The sequence below is a fragment of the Lepidochelys kempii genome, chromosome 14, assembly GCF_965140285.1.
Source record: "Lepidochelys kempii isolate rLepKem1 chromosome 14, rLepKem1.hap1, whole genome shotgun sequence".
NCBI lineage: Eukaryota > Metazoa > Chordata > Testudines > Cheloniidae > Lepidochelys > Lepidochelys kempii.
This window is the reverse complement of record NC_136393.1, coordinates 12,373,526-12,390,137: the sequence shown is the minus strand read 5'-3', so window position 1 is coordinate 12,390,137 and position 16,612 is coordinate 12,373,526. Positions and strand designations below refer to the sequence as shown.

General features: G+C 41.3%; 1 protein-coding gene and 1 long non-coding RNA gene across 4 annotated transcripts in view; one reads left to right on the top strand and one right to left on the bottom strand.

Annotated features, from left to right (window-relative positions):
* The window catches only part of CA10 (carbonic anhydrase 10 (inactive)), a 338,569-nt gene that overhangs the window by 151,361 nt on the left and 170,596 nt on the right, over positions 1 to 16,612 (bottom strand). The window lies entirely within an intron of this gene.
* On the top strand, positions 3,795 to 5,861 carry LOC140897637 (uncharacterized). Its single transcript, XR_012154772.1, has 2 exons — positions 3,795 to 3,893; positions 5,515 to 5,861. It is a non-coding gene; the product is annotated as an uncharacterized LOC140897637 (long non-coding RNA).

Below are 16,612 nucleotides of genomic sequence, written 5' to 3'. Positions count from 1 at the left end.
CAGCATTTGAATCAAACTCCTGGGCCTCAGAAAGTTTTTAAAACACTCCATGGTTTTAATGTATGTATTTTTCCTCCATGTTTTTTTTTGCAATTTATCTACTGTCAACTGATGCAAATCTGTAGCAGTAAGAACACTGCTGTGGCAGCTAGTCTAATTTATTATATGTGCTTGAATCTCATACTGATGATGCAGAATAGATTGGGATTGTAAAGAAAGAAACACAAAACCAGAATGGTAGTAATTATTCATTCTGCCAGTGAGGTTTACTAGTCAGGCATTAAAAATAAACAAATGGCAGAAAAGATTCTTTTGCAAAGCTAATATACTGCTGTGGAATTTCTGCACTGCCAGGCACATGCTTCCACTGGCTGGTTTCACTGGTAGATAAAGCGATTTTATAGTGTCACATCTGTCACACTGACCCTCACAAAACACTCGCATTTTTATTCTTTTCTTGTATAATGGATTATTTCCTAGTAGAATACTAGATTAATTATTATTGCACATCTCTATATTAGTAAATAAAAATCGAAATCTGGTCTGCTGTTCTCAGGCCTAAAATTTTTGATCTAGTATGAAACTTGTGATGGAATTCTAGCACTTTATTCACTGAATTTGAACCTCCTTCCACTGAAGGATTCAAGCTTTCTTTACTTGGACACGGTTGAAGAAAAAACCCCAAGAATGAAAATGAAGCAAAACAAAGAAATAAAACCCAACCATCAGAAAGAAAAAGAAGTCTTGTTAAACTAGAAGCCAACAAAAATTTTGTATTAAGTAATGCTACATAGTTTAATTCTGTGGCCTAGGGCACTGGACTAAGTCTCAGGAGACCTGGGTTCCATTTCTGGCTCTGCTACTGGTTTGCTGGGTGGCCCATGGCCAAGTCACTTCCTGTTCTACGCCTCGGTTTCCCCATCTGTAAGTTGGGGATAACAGTACTGACCTCCTTTGAAAAGCACTTTGAGATTTTATCTACTGATAAAAAAGTGCTATATAAAAGAACTAGGTACTATTATTATTATCCAAACTCCTCCAGAGTTTTGGGGTATTTAGATCTAGAATTTTGATTTGGGCCATTTTCTAAACCATGGTACATGCCTCACAGACAAAAATGATGGATTCAGGAAGACAAAACGCTCTTAGCTATCTATCAAACTGTAATTAGTTTAATTACTAATTAATTTAGTTTAATTACTAATTAATTTTCCTGCCTCATCAACAATTTATTTCCAAACAAAACTTCCCAACACTAGAGTTTTTCTCCTCCCCATGAAACTGTACAGTGAATTCTGACTCCAAGTATATCAGTAAGTCTGCAAGCCACAAACACACTCAGTACACACTCTTACATATGCTTTCCCCGCCACCTCCCTTTTGTGGGCTACAAGAAGAGCTGGCATCAGGCACTGGCATTGTTCACCGTAGCAAAGCCAAGGTGACCGTATTACTGCTTGGATGCTCATCACAGAATCTCAGGGTTGGAAGGGACCTCAGGAGGTCATCTAGTCCAACCCCCTGCTCAAAGCAGGACCAATCCCGAATTTTTGCCCCTGATCCCTAAATGGCCTCCTCAAGGATTGAGCTCATAACCCAAGGTTTAGCAGGCCAATGCTCAAACCACTGAGCTTACAATACAGCAGAGTGAGAGCCGCCTGAAAATAATGCAGCTTTATTTATTTTGGAAAGGCAGAGCTGCTGTTGCTTTGCTGGGCTTCCTCATCTGGTTGGCTTTGCATTTTTGGGATGAGGAGGAGGTGGTGGCAAAGGTGGGAATTATTTGGCTCTATTTAAACCTTTGCAGGAAACTGAAACACCTTCAATTCCAGGGACTTGGGGCATGGGGCACGTGTTGAAGATGATTAGACCATGAAGGTAATTCCAACTGGCTGGAAATGCAGTTCCCATTACAGATGGCCCTGAAATAAAACCTCAGACCTACCCACTCCCAACCTTTGCAATTCCACAGAGCTTGGGGGTCAAGCCCTCCTGGGTATTCCATGACAGACGGACCAAGGAAAACTCCATGAAGAGAACCTTTGCTGGCTTCTCCTCTTGCTTCACCACGCCTAGCCAGTCACGTGTGCTCAGAACAGGGCAACCCGACCCTTAGCTGACCACTTAGGGTATGTCTACACTGCAAAGAAAAACCCACGGCACTGAGTCTCAGAGCCCAGGTCAACGAACTTGGGCTCACGGGGTTTGGGTTGTGGGGCTTCATCACAGGGCAAAATTCTGCTTTTACTTACAGCAATATAAAACAGGGAGTAAATCCTTTGTTTTCACTGGATTTACTCCAGATTAACACTAATGTGAATTAGAACAGGATTTAACCCTTCGCGTAATGCTTTGGAGACATAACTATGCCACTCTCTTTTTGTTTTTAAACCCATCAGATCACTGCCAATTAAGCTACCATGGATTTACAGCAATGCAGTAACCAAGATAATAATTTAGACCAATAATTGTTGGGGTTTTTTATGGCTTTTATATTTAATACTTAATCTCTGAATATACACAAATATTCCGCCTGTACAAACCTAGAGCACAACATCCCAGTATAAGCATATGCTGCATAATAATTTTGGCTGAATATATTACATTTCTGAGGATGCAGTGATAAAGAAATATATAACGGATGCCGCAGGTATGGCAAGGAATGGCAAGTAGCTCTTCAAACCGCTGTTTTGAAATGCAGTGTCCCTCTGTAAACACCTCTTCAGATATTTGGAGAACACATCATGAAAGGGCTGACACATTTTCAGATATAACTGCAAGGGCAGCAGTAGCTAAAGATTTCACACCTCCTGCTTCATTCAGAAAATACCACGATTTGTATAGCAGGCTGATGGATGAATCAGGCTGTTGACAATCTCCCTTCCAACACATGCAGCAATCCAATGAATTCTGTTGTTCATTAAGGGAGAGGGAATTAGCTCCCAAAATATACAAAAGTGAGGGTTCAGCTACTGTTGGATTGGGGGGAAGGGCCAGAAGGGTGGGCGAAGCTCTGGATGGCACAGCAATGACCCTCAGCCAATAGCAGCACCCCATACATGTAGCCCAGTGCCTCTGAGGCTATGTCTATGCCACACAGTTAATCCAGGTAATTGGCACCAGGTTAGCCTAGACCAGGTGTGAGCATCCCCACTGCAAAGCCACACCATGCTACTGTGTCCCCACTGATTCTGCAATTGCTCATGTGTCTGGGGGCCTACCCCATGGTTTTGTGCACAGGCACTTTATGGATCCTTTCCCAGTCAACTGTATGAAATACAGGAGAACTTGTCTGTCCTTCAGGGGAAACTGTAGTAAGAGAACTGGGGGGGCTATTAGCACTTGAGTGATTTTTTCTGAATCCTCATTGCAAAAGGGGTGGGTTCTAGCCAAAGTTAAACCAGAGTGCAGGGTCTAGCACACCCTCCTCCCCCACAGCTGGGCCAGCTAGCCAAAGCTTGAAACACATCCAAACACGTTAGAGTTTTTTCTGTGTGAACAGCCGGAGAATTAAGGTTAAAATCTGAGTATGAGCCTGGTTTAATGGTGCGGTGTAGATATACCCTAAGACCAGTGGACTGCAGTGCCACCCCTAAAAGGTGGTGATTGGTAGAAGCAGGCCTCTTTCCGCTGCACTCTGTAAAGTATCCAATGATCCTGAGCTCTCTCTTCCTTCCCAGTACTCACCTATCCTCCTCCCTTGTGACGGGGCACTTGTTTATATGTAACCTCATGGCTTTGATTTTATAGCTTTTCCCATGGGTGTGACAGGACAAGACTGAAGTGGCAGATCCTTCTCAATCCAGGAACCTGCCATTTCATTATGTGCCAGGCCTACACAGGGGCAGTGAGTCATCCGCAAGGATCTCCGTTAAGGCTTTGTGTGGAATCAGGTATGTTTCTTGGGGCCCAGCCATCATGGGATGCTCTGATTCATGTGTTGTGGCAACAGCATCCTTCCCGCAGATATAATCTTGAGGTGGTTCAACAGTTTGGTTGGGAAGAAAGGCATGGAGCTGCTCAACTGAATCACGAGGAATTGTGTGCTGCCACAGGGCAGCTTTTTCAGTTGACCATGCTGGTATGGTCTTAGGGTTGGGGTTGGGGAAGCACTCACAGACCAACAGCAGCAGAGAGGACATGGAAGGACTTTATCTGAGCAAAGAGAACTTCCACCCTTTCAGCTAGGAGTAGCACAAGAGGACTCTCATTTGGATGGTGCCCACTTCTCAGATGTGGGAGCCAATAATCCTCTATTTAGACATAATATTGGAGAGTGAGAACTGACAGCAAGGTTTGCAGGCAGGACATGGTAGCTCAGCTCCAAGCTAGCAGCACCTGAGGTGGTCTGTCTTTGCAGCTGGGAGTAGAGTCCTATTTGTAGTGATAGTTTAATTACAGGATAACAGTTGAGTGTCCCATCCCTGAAAAGGACAAGAGATGGGGAGAAGGCCCTTTCCTGCGAATTAAAAACAATCCTATTTCTGTGCCAAAGAGTGTTGGATTGGCAAGGTAGCCTGCATGGGACTGCAAATCTTGGAACTGAACAGGTCCCATCAGAGCCTGATATTTTGTACATATCTTCTAATAGTCTAAATTAACACTATTGACATTGTCATCAATGACTATAATGCTGGGACATTTTGAGAGGGAGATCCCCCAGAAGGCAGTGGCAGGAAATATTCTTCCAATTAATCTTTACGGAAAGTGCTGGGTATCTGAGGTTCACGGGGCGGGAGGGGGGTGAAGGGTGTTAGTTTCGGGGGAGGTGGGAGAAAGGAAGGGAACACAACTTTGCTCATTGGTTTTCCTAACTCTCGGTATTTTCACAGAGGTGTGCCATTTTTCAAGAAATCCTCTTTACATTTTCCTACTTGCAAGCCAACAGTTTTAAAGATTACATTGCCAATAACAGAATGGTATGACTTTTATGGAGTGGCATTGCTTTTCTGGCCTTGATTCAAGGTGGAGAGGATGGCAAAAGAATCAAAGCCACAGTTGTATAGCAGGCCCCTGCAGTGAGCTATTAAATGTATTTTATTGCCATCTTCAACTGTGGTTTCACTACAATGGAGTTACATTTGCCAAGCCTCAACTGACTTGATTAGTGTAAACTTGCACTTACTGAAGGTAATAGGATTTTGGCTTATAAGGATGGTCTCTTGTAAAGGCTAAATACATACATATTCTGTTCCACCTATACAAGTATAGGCAGACAGAACAGATATATATGCATAAAAGCTATACAAGAAACCACCTTTATCAGCCAATCTCCTCTCTTAAGAGATGGCCCTAATTCTTCTTCATTTAGGTGAGCAGATCAGCTCCATTAAGAAATTATTTTTATGTTAGTGTGCCAAATTAAAACATGTTTCTCTGTATTTGATGACCATCTATACTCTCCTTTTTCTTTCTGCATTTCTTCTGTCCTTTTCCCCTTAATCTGCCCAGATGTGCTGTAAACTAGGCCATGGATTCCTCCCTCTCACCTCTGCTTTTTCTCCTCTATTCTAGAGTATTTCCACTGGACACTCCAAGAAGTTCCACATCTGGATGGGTAGCATCTTCCTAAACAGCATGCTTAATTTTAATGGATGATCTGTCACAGACCTCAACTATCAGGATTGCACTTTTTAAACCAGAAACTTTACTGAATGCGCTACTTTATTAATGCCTGCCGTTTCTAGAAGCCATAGTTAGAAGAATTTCTCTGATTCAGGGAGCTAGTTAGTGAGTTATTTGCTAAAAATGCTGAGACAACCCAAGCAGTGGGAAGCAGAATTGTAACAGGAAATAATATTTCAACGGCAGTGCATTGGAAGAGGAAGCGTTTCTGGTATTAAAGAAGGATCTTTAATGAAGGTTTGGTTTAGTGAACATTTGTCAAAAGCTGGAGTATGCTAATTCACCAGAATAACGGCACTGTGAGCCACCAGAACTGTCCTCACTGCTCTGAGCCTGTCTATAGTAGGAAAATGATTGAGACTTGCACCTGTGTAGCTAATGATACAAACTGCTAATGCAAGTTGTCAGAGTAAAATTTATCCAGGTAATCACTGCTTTATATCAGGAGAGTGCACTTACATTAGGGGTTTAACATGGTGTGACAGACCCAGACCAGTGGGGTACAGGAGTCTGGTAGAAGACAAATATATTGGCCACTGGATGAATAGTTTTCTGTTCCCTGAATGACCAGAGCAGGGGCTGCCCTAGAGCAATCAGGAACCTGCTAGAACCAATTAAGACAGGCAAGCTAATCAAGACACCTGGAGCCAATTAAGACCTTCCTAGAATCAGTTATGGCAGGCAGGCTAATCAGGACACCTGGTTTAAAAAGGATCTCCCATCAGTTAGCAGGGGGGTGCGCAAGGAGCAGGGAGTGAGAAGGCATGTTGCGGGAGGACTGAAGAGTTCAAGCGTGATCAGGTTTCAGGAGGAAGATCCTACAGTGAGGATAAAGAAGGTGCTGGAGGAAGGCCATGGGGAAGTAGCCCAGGGAGTTGTAGCGGTCATGCAGCTGATACAGGGAACGTTGTAGACAGCTGCTATCCACAGGGCCCTGGGCTGGAACCCAGTGTAGAGGGTGAATCTGGGTTCCCCCCATCCCTCCAACTCCTGATCGGACACAAGAGGAGTTGACCTGGTCTGTGAGAAACACCAGAAGGGAAGGTCTAAATTGGAAAGGGATCTGGCCTGTTCCCGACCCACTAGGTGGGACACAGAGACATTGTTCTCCATTTCCCCCATGCTGGCTAGTGATGAGGTTAGCTGAGTGGACGGCAGGTTTGAGCCACTAGCAAAAGTGGCCAAACTGTGGGCTGCTGGGAATCTCTGAGGCGAGCAAATCCACCAATAAGCGCGGGACCCACCGAGGCAGAGGAGGAACTTTGTCACAATGGGTAACTATATTTATGTAGTTGTACTGGGACAAATTCCTCTAAAATACACAGGCACCCTATTTCAAATAACCATCTCCCTGAATTTTAGACACGTGAAATTGACTGTGAATCTGGAAGATGATCAGCAAGTAAGAAAGACTCAGCTCTTTAATTTATGAAGCATCAAGCAGTAGCCCATAATTTCTTCTCAAGTATTTAATTTATATTCACCCTCCACTGACAGCACAATGACTGATTTCTTTACTCATACTAAAAAAGAGATAGTAACAGCTGAGGGCATGATCTGCAGAAACAGCTTGTATCAAGATCCAGTGAAGACACTTAATTTGAATCAGATTATCCAAGAGAGTAGCACAGCAAAAAATCATGCTATTGAGCATCAGAAGGGTACTTGAACATTATTCATGGCTTCTTACAAGATATTTAGGTACCACTAAATGCCAAGTTCTGACCTGGTTACTCATTTGAGAAGTCCACTGAAGCCAGTGTGACTACTTGCATGAATAAGACAAACAGGATTTGGGCCTAACAACATATGTTCACTCACTTTCTGCAAATGAAAATACATGGTACAATTGATCAATCAAATTTATATTAATTGAGAGCCCAACTGTGCAAAGCTTTATGCTCACAAAGTCCCACAGAAGTAAATTAAAAAAAAAAAACAGTTACAAATATTGAGTAACAGCAGAAACTCCACTAGCATGGAGCAACCTTCTTCGTACTAATCACTGACCAGATTTGCAAAAGCCCCTGCATCTCCTAGTTACCTAAATAAACAGCCAGCTTTTCAGAAGTGGTCAGAACCGAGCAGCTTGCACTGTTCTTTGCTAGCGCCCCCATTTTCCAAACATTGTGGGAGAAAATCTGGATTACACTACACTTAAAGTTAAAAAAATATATAAAGCAGGTGAAATTCCAGTTCACATCAATGGGAGTTACGCCTGCTTATGTCAAAGCTGAATTTAGTCCACCACCCAAAATATTCATAAGAAACTCACTCCCCATCTTTTCAGAGAAAATCACTGGCACACTAAACAAGAGAATAATAAAAAATTCATGAAAAGATTGCCATCAACACAGAATGAGTCTTTGAAAATTAGCCAATTAATCTAACTTTGTTTTATTTGGTTCATGTCAGGAGACCCAATTTACATAAAACAAATTTAAAATGAACAATGGACACATACAAGTAAAATAAAAAGCAGAATAAAAATTACTTATGGTTTTTAGCCATACCGTATACTGCTAACCACTTCAAAGTCATATACAGAAGAAGTGAAAGATCAATCACCAAAAATTTCACATTAAAACAAAAATGATTAGGGGATTGGAACACATGACTTATGAGGAGAGGCTGAGGGAACTGGGATTGTTTAGTCTGCGGAAGAGAAGAATGAGGGGGGATTTAATAGCTGCTTTCAACTACCTGAAAGGGGGTTCCAAAGAGGATGGATCTAGACTGTTCTCAGTGGTAGCTGATGACAGAACGAGGAGTAATGGTCTCAAGTTGCAGTGGGGGAGGTTTAGGTTGGATATTAGGAAAAACTTTTTCACTAGAAGGGTGGTGAAACACTGGAATGCATTACCTAGGGAGGTGGTAGAATCTCCTTCCTTAGATATTTTTAAGGTCAGGCTTGACAAAGCCTTGTCTGGGATGATTTAGTTGGGGATTGGTCCTGCTTTGAGCAGGGGGTTGGACTAGATGACCTCCCGAGGTCCCTTCCAACCCTGATATTCTATGATTCTACGAAAAGAACTGATTTTTCTTCTGCTTTTCCATGAAAATCTGACTTTTATTCCTTCAAAAGTGCTTTAATGAGCTCCATAAATTATTTACTTGGCAGAAAGTTATATTAAAATGAACTGTGGACTACACAAAAAAAAAAAAATTTGGTTTGCAAAGACTGAACAGACCCGCTACTCCTCAAAAAGTTCCTGCTATAATTTTAACGGGCTGCTGGCACCACAGTGCTGAGTTTCCATTATAAACTCCATGCTAAGAGACAGCATGGTCTAGTGGATTGTGCTCTGAGCTGTGCATCAGGAACCTCAGGGGTATAACCCGAACTCTGCCAATGACTCACTTTGGGGCCTTGGGCAACTCATTTAGCTTCCTTTTCAGCAACCTGTTCTGTAAAATAGTGATATTGTATTTACCTACCACACAGGGTGTTTGGAGAGCATTTGTCTGTCTTGAAAACAAGTATTGTGCTAAGAGTTAGGGTATTATTTTCTTGGATAATGGCTTTTTCCCCGTGCATCCACTAGCCATCACTACCCCGTCCCATTAATTTTTGGAGTTTGAAGTTTAATCTTTCCTACAGTTTTGTGTCACTTAGATAAACACAGAGATACAGTAACTTCCAGGTAAGGAAACAAATTTCAACCAGTCATGGCTACTGACCATGCAACCCCTCTGGATTTCATAACACATTATGCTAATAGTACAAACTTCTCTCCAATATTTTCATTGTAGAAGAACATTCCTCCTTGTCATTTTCATGACACATGGGACATATGTCCTTGCAGGTTAAAGTCCCATTATCTTCAAGAGGTAACTTGTTACCTTCAAAGCCAAAGAGCAGTCAACCATCTCCACAGGACAGGATCGGTGGTTTAAGCAGACTGAAAGAGGAGGAGGAGCTCTCACTACACCAGCCGGGCAAAAGATGGCATTATTGGGAAGTGCTGTTCAGCAAATGCAGGGAGGTGAAGGGCTGCTCCCCAACCCTTTTAGCTGAGCTCCCACCTGCTCCACTTTAAAGTGAAACGTGCATGATACAATGTCTCAGCTAAGAAGAAAATGCAAATCATTAGAGTGGGAGGAAAATTTTCAAAAAACTGAAAATTTTGCCCCAAAATTTGGTCAAATTAAAAAAAAATTGTGGGAATTTTTCAAAGACATTTTTCAAATTTTTGATAGGAAAGTTTGAAATAAAGTGTTTTGTTTCTATTAGAAATAGCAGGTTTATATATATATTTCTGAATATAAATTTTTCAGAATTTTTCTTTCTGCAAATTTTTTTTGATCTATTTTGAATGGTCATTTAATTTTAGGACGAAAATAAAAGTAAAAACATCGGAATTTTCCATGAGATGAAAATTCAATTCCCACACAGCTACACAAATTGCACCTTTCTATCAGCAATATATTTTAATCCCTTTCATTCTAAATTGTTCCTATCTTAACAATGTTTCTAGAGCATCTAACTCATCATAACACTAATAAATATTAGTACTTGTGGCCCCTTACAAACTAACAAATTTATTGGAGTATAAGCTTTCGTGAGCTACAGCTCACTTCACTGCATGCATCCAACGAAGTGAGCTGTAGCTCAGGAAAGCTTATGCTCAAAATAAATTTGTTAGTCTCTAAGGTCCTCCTTTTCTTTTTGTGGATACAGACTAAGATGGCTGCTACTCTGAAACCTAATAAATATTATTAGTCAGATCTAAAACCATGGAGACTATTCTACTTGTGTTGTCGTTCCAAATATTTTAAGATACAAAAAAGCAACACAAATATGCAAGATGCACTACAAAAGGACTGACTCTCAGTTAAGATATTTTATTTTGCTTCCTAAGTGAAAGCTTTCTTTCCTTCAGGAAAACATTCAAATAAATCAAGAGATGGAAGTGAGAAAACACAATAAGAGACTAGAAGAACAATTAGAGTTATGCGCTCCTCAAGCTGGTAAAATTACAAAATACTATGCAGTCAATAGAGAAAGTAGAGACAATATTTATATTTCTTACACTTATGCACCAGCTGAAACTGACTATCTGAAATATAATCTAGAGAGTAATGACTCTGAAGAGGCATCCTCCATCACAAGGGGAAACAGAAGCTTTGAAGCTCCCAGCAATGTGTGTTTATTACATATTACTGAAATAACAGCCCCAAACTATTTGCTGGCTTGTTTGTTACTCCTTAGGAATAATTAAGATAAACTACTGGAAGAACTGCACAAATTACAGCTAACAATAGAGCAGTGATAACAGCCTGAACCAAGGGGTGCAATGAATGGAAATGAAAACAAAAAGATTCCTAGGCTCCCCTCTTTAGTTTCACCTTTGACCAGCCAACATGTATTAAAATTAGGTCGTCTGGCTTGGCGGATTTATTAATTTAGTTTTTCTGGGTTTGTTTGTTTTTTTAATCAATTTTTGAGTTTTATGTAGATGTCCAAACATTGGGGGTTTTCCAGGCTCTCTCTTTGTATATACTGTGATGAGTAACCTAGTGCGCTTTAAAATTGTACTGTTTCAAACAGCCCAATGTTAATGTGCATTAAGGAACCTTTAGCGTACCCCAGCAACGTCTACGCGGATCAACTAATGCACCACATTTTAGTTTGAAGTTTAATCTTAAGAAATCACAGCCTCGTAGTCTGCATTACAGCTCTGTGTAGACAAGCCCTTACCTACCAGTAACAATTTCTGGAGTTTATTGGACCACTACCTATTTCATTTTTTATTATTTCATTTGTTTATTTTGTATTGGGGGTGTTTTATCAGTGTTTATCTGGTAAAACTGAAAATCAGAAGCTCTGATTACAAAACAACTTGCCCTGTCTCCACTAGAGGGTTAAAATGTGTTCGCTAATGAGCTTAAAAACACAACAAAATACCTTTTACCCTGGTGGGGAGAAGCCCTAAATGGATGCACTTTTCCTCCCACATGCCATAAAAGCATAAAATGACCATCTGGTCCGAGGTGCAGTGCAACGCTGAGGTTCAAGGTTACCTTAATTGCCGTTTTTGCTTTCCACTTGCTCTCAAGAAATAATCAAAGTTATTATCCCATTTCCTGGCAAATCCATTAATTTTAGTGATGAAACCCAGTACAATGATCATTGCCAACAATTTGTTTCATTATTTGATGTGCAGCAAGAAGGCAGCACTATATTTCCTTTGTTCTCTGTTATGCATTTGGATAAAAATTAGGCTAATGTAATTTGAAAATTGTAACACGGTAGGATGTGTAGTGACATCAAATTGATTAAAAATGCAGTTTCCGTAAACAAGGTGGCTGCCCTCGGGAATGATTAGTAAAGGCTCCCAGAGAAGAAGGGCATGGAAATAAAAACAACAGTAGCATGGGTTTTAATCAATTGAGTTTCCAAATGCTAGCTGTTCATTGGTAATCCAGTCTATAGCACATCTGGTGTTATTCTCCAGTATCACGAATTGGTGCCATTGTGGGTGCTTGGGTAAAGAAATCATATTCAGAGATTAGCAGAAGGTATAATGCAAGGTGTTCAACTAATTCCTAATGAAGTCCAAATATTCCCATTACTAACAGTGTTCAATTACAAGTCCAAAAACAGCTTGATGATCTGAAATTTCTAAATTAATCAGCTTTTTATAAAGCTGGAATTGTTTGCCTTAAACAATTTAGTCATGCGATTAAAATGAAACAGGTGTAAGATGCAAAAGTCGAGAAAAGATATTCTACTTCGAGTTTTTTTGTTTTATCTGCAAAGCCAGCCATCTCATCTGTTGCACCCACTCTCTTTTAGTCAACATTAATCTGCACAGATGGTGAAACACAGTAATCTCTGCTACCAGCTGCAGAGTGGAATTTTTAATGAAATGGGAATTTGAAGGTTTCTACAGAAAGCACTAGAATCTCTCATATTATTTCCCGTGATGCCCAAATTACTTTGACTGCTATTTGACATACACTGTACCGTAAACATAATGGCAGAATAGCTTCCATCATAACCCAGGTATGACCATTTCAGCAAAGACCTCTGTTGTTGTAAGAAAAAGAAGTTGGAAGCACCCATGTAAAACAGCAAATAAGTCATTAACCATTAATACGTCCAGCACAAAAGGTGAACAAATTGCAATCTGTTATTTAAGATCTTTATATTACCCTCTAAGGAGGTTTAAAATAATTTCAGTCTATCTGTAAACACAAAGTGAAATGAAATGTTAAAAGTAAATGGAAGTATGAAAAGGGAATTCAGAAAGTTGTCAGAAAGTTATAAATGGCTTCCGAGTCTTGAGATTTATAGCAACTGAGTGGAGAAATTGTTTAAATATTTAAATTAAAGAAAAATATATCTCCATTTAGAGAAAGAGAAATAGTAAGAGTCTGGGATATGATACCCATTCTATAGCTAAGGTTCCAATTCGGGGAAGTTTTCCCACTAGTACCTGTTGACTTGAAGTTAAACATGTGCGTAAATTCTGTCCTGAACAAGGATGGATTTAAACACACACTTAAGTACTTACATGAATCAGGGACTAAGATTTTATCTGAATTTCCATAATAAGATCAATTTTTGCCCTCATCCTAGAATCCACAAAGCAAAGGATATTGGCCTCAAAACTGATAAGTGAGCTCTGGTACCGAGAAATAACTTTTCTCCCAAATTTGAAATGAATTTGGACTAGGGGTTCTGAATTATGACACCCTAAAATTAGAGGTATTCACCAGAATTCAAGGCGGCTCACTTTTTTTTTTTGCTACTTTCTTAAAAAAAGAGATTAAATTTAATTTGCTCTTTTCTCCTGGTTGAAATCTCATGCCCAGAATCAAAGATTAGTTAATTAAACTCTAAATTCTAATGCGAAGTTATCAGGAATTTAAATAGTAATGTAAATACGGAACATCAGCTCCAGCGGGTTTAATATTAAGTGTCAAATGACTGACTAAACTTCCATTATTAACAGACTAAACTTCTTGCCCCTTTCCTTGCATAGCCAGAACTCAACATGTAATCTGATCAATAGCGAGGCTTGCCAACAGAAGCAGTTTTTCCACCAAAACTAAAGTTACTCTGACAAGTTGGTTGTAAATTGAGACACTTAAAAATAATAGTAGCCACCACAGTTTTTCTAATGTTTACTTTTTGTCAGATCCTAGCTTGAGAATGGAAAATAAGTATCAGGTGAGACACACTTTGAAGTGAATAGAAATTTGACGCAGGTATGGACTATGGGAGTTAGTCCCCAAAATGAAAGAGCACGGAATAGTGGTTTTGATGCTCAATGGGACAGTTCTGCTGACCTGCAAAAGTGTCACTTCAGAGTTAGTTGTACCATGAGTTATTGTAAAAATAGCTTAGAAGGCACAGCGGTTGGCCATTCTGATGGAAGAAGCACCTAGGATGCAGTTTGAGAGAGACCCACCCCACAGCAGCAAGACTAACTGACATGCAAAAAGCTTTCTGGAAGCAATTCTTCCAACTAGGGGAGAGGTCTAAAACCCTAGAAAGCAGCAAAAACTCCGGGACTGTTCCAGGGCCAAACCCTGTAGTGTTTTTCATGTAAACACTCCCACTCTCCATTCATACGCTAAAGGGTTTGCAGTACTGGGGACAAAGATGACAAAAAGCAAATGAAGCTAAGGTTGATAGCATACACAATACCCAAAGTGTGGCCAGATGGGCAGGTCTACACTTAAAACGCAGTTTAATGAAGACGCTCTAAGCCAATGGGAGAGAACTTCTCCCTTCACGCTGGGCCACAAGGAGGTGCTCTAGTGGGGAGTGTATACCTTCATAACATGGCTGTAAGTAGCGCTGCAGGTTTCTCATGGTGGGAAAAAAGTCCTGGGTACCATGATTCTTCTGTTTGTCTGACTTGTCTCTGTCCCTGACTGATATAAACTCACCCCACAGAAGCTGCTCCCACCTTGCAAGCCTGCTTCCCCCGTCAGGGCATCGCCACCTGGAACATAGGGTGGCAATACGACTCAGGTTTGACCCAACTTCCCTCCATTGTGACCAGGGGTGGGAAGAGCAGCCAGGCCAAATTTGAGTATTATTGCAACCTGGTGCACGGGGTTGCAGTGTCGCTCAGGTTTGGCCCGTCTTTCATGACAACAAGTCATAATGCCTGGAGCTGGAACCTGGATGCTGCCCCACAGGACAGGAGCCACAGGAGCTGCTGCGCTAAGTGAATGCAGGACAGGCTCACTTTCCAGCCCCACCCCTGTGACCACTCCTCTGCATTTGTACCGGCATTTTTTAAATTAAAAAATCAAACATTTTATTTCACATTTACATACAGACCAAGGGTCGTCCAATGGTTACAGAACTACCCTGGGGGGTGAAAGATCTGGGTTGAATTCCTGCTCCCCCACAGATACCCTAGGCAAATGAATTAGTCTCTGTGCCTCAGTTCTCCATCTGTAAAGTGGGGTTAGTTGCACTACCTTACCTGACTCATATTTAGCTTGTGATCCACTATGACCCCCCAGATCCCTTTCAGCCATACTGCTTCCTAAGCAGTCATTTCCCATTTTGTATGTATGCAACGGATTGTTCCTTCCTTCCTAAGTGGAGTACGCATTCTGCAATTCAAATAAAAAGTTTGGGTAAAGCCCTTAATGGACCCAGTTCTGCCTAGGCAAGAGCTCTTCTTACAATAGTGAGGCTTGCCAACAGAAGCAGTTTTTCCACCAAAACTAAAGTTACTCTGACAAGTTGGTTGTAAATTGAGACACTTAAAAATAATAGTAGCCACCACAGTTTTTCTAATGTTTACTTTTTGTCAGATCCTAGCTTGAGAATGGAAAATAAGTATCAGGGGAGACACACTTTGAAGTGAATAGAAATTTGATGCAGGTATGGACTATGAAGGCTCTTTTCTTCTCTTGAAGAGTGAGGCTTGGAATAAAATACAAGCAGGTGACTCTTTTGGTTGATGGGGAATTCTGAGGAAACCTTAGGAAGGAAGAGAGGGTGTGGCAAAGTGTCATCTCGGCACCATAGAACACTCCGTATGGCAGGTGAGCCATCAATGCTCCAATCTCTGCTCCCCTCCCTTCCTGGCCCAGGGAATGGCTAAAAGGAATGAGGTTTTAAGAGATAGATGGAGGAAGGAACAGTTCACCATAGGTTCAAACGGTGGTTCTCTCAGCACATTGAGGACGAGTTGGAGTCCCACAGTGGAACTGGTTCTTTAGCTGGAGGCAAGAGGCCTTTGAGAAACCTTGTCAGAGTTGGGTGGGTAAAGATGGAAAACCACTCAATGTGGGAATGAAAGGCAGTGCTAGTAGCTAGGTGAACTTTAACTGAACTCAGGGATCATCTGTGATTTTTAAAACTGAATAGGTAATTGGGTGTATGTGTTATGTGAGACTTGAGAGGAAGCACAGATCAGTGACTGCACTAAGTCTGGAAGCAGGTAAATTTTTCTCATTGCAGGTTTCTTGCTATGCAACAGCCCTGTCTGTACCTCTAGGGAGCAGTCTAGTTCTATACCAGAGAACCACCGAGTAGCCACACCTTGAGGCGATGCACTGAGAGGTCTGGGTGGGTGATTACAGCTGCTTGGGTTACCATTTAGAATCACTGAATGCAGCCAAAGGTTTTTAGCGTCCTGAGGTCCAGAATTGGTCTCTCCCCTACAGGTTTTCTTTGAGACCAGGAAATACCTGGTATAGAATCCTTTCCCAATGAAGTCTGATGGGATACATTTGATCATTTCCATTGATGGAAGGGATTGTACCTTCTGCCTCAAGAGACTCCTGTGAGTGGAGGGATGAGCAGTGGGGAACAGCAGAGCAGTTATCGACCCTGCGTTGCATATGAGAATCTGAGGATTTCCTGGACAAAAGTCAGGATATGCTTCTACAGGCACAAAGCTCTAAAGATTTAGAGCAGGTTGCACAGCAGAGCCAAGAGGCCAGCGAAGAAGCTTGGCAACGTGTGACCTCCAGAAGAGAAGGGGGAATGTCCGGGTACCAGCAA